This window comes from Salvelinus sp. IW2-2015, linkage group LG7 (genome assembly GCF_002910315.2).
Source record: "Salvelinus sp. IW2-2015 linkage group LG7, ASM291031v2, whole genome shotgun sequence".
In the NCBI taxonomy this organism is placed as follows: Eukaryota; Metazoa; Chordata; class Actinopteri; order Salmoniformes; family Salmonidae; genus Salvelinus; species Salvelinus sp. IW2-2015.
Genome location: NC_036847.1, coordinates 31219422 through 31220275, shown reverse-complemented (window position 1 = coordinate 31220275; position 854 = coordinate 31219422).

The window sequence follows — 854 nt, the reverse complement described above, 5'->3', positions numbered from 1 at the left end:
CAAACTAGTTAACTCCTCCACTGCATAAAGGTTATCCGAAGGAGGATGGTAGACCCCTATAACAGTTATGGATTAACATTTTTTGCAAGGGAAAAGGATTTCAGTAATAATGTRCCACTCAACCACCTCTACCCTGTCTGTCAGCTCTGAACACATGATAACCCTCAATATAAATATCAGAGTCCAGAATATCCCCAGAGATTCAAGTTTCAGTCAATACCAGAATGTCCGGATTCGCCTGCGTAGCCCAGATCTTGATATAATCCAGTTTAGGAAGTAAGCTCCTAATGTTCAGATGTATCAACCCAAGTATTTTACGATTTTTAAAGTCACATGGAAACTCCAACTCAAACAAGCTACGTTCAATAGGTGGTTGATATTGACATAGTTGATTTCGCCATAAGATTGCACAGAACTTCACCATTTGGTCTATCCCTGTTAGTAATAGAGGAAGGAGAAGAAATAAGAATGACTTTTCCAAGATTAGCACCATAGGRCCTGAGGCCGCAGCCAATGTCAATATGAGGAACTCTCAGAGTAACCAATGATGGAAGGTTATAAACTGACATACATGTGCTWYGGTTGCTATCGTGCAACAGCCCAAGCCCTCTACGTGATTTGAAAATCGAGGGGGTATTCAAGTTTATGGAATTCACATTTAAACTAAACACACTGGGTGTGAARACCAGTGGGCTCCCCTTTTGAGCTACCAATAGCAGATCTGAGAATGGAGTTCAAATGAATGGGTACAAGATTACAACTGACAACAACCCTGGCAGTATAGACAACAGTACGACAATAATGCTTATAAAGGAGGGTAGGTATTACCTAAGTGGGACTTGGTCTGTCTCTGA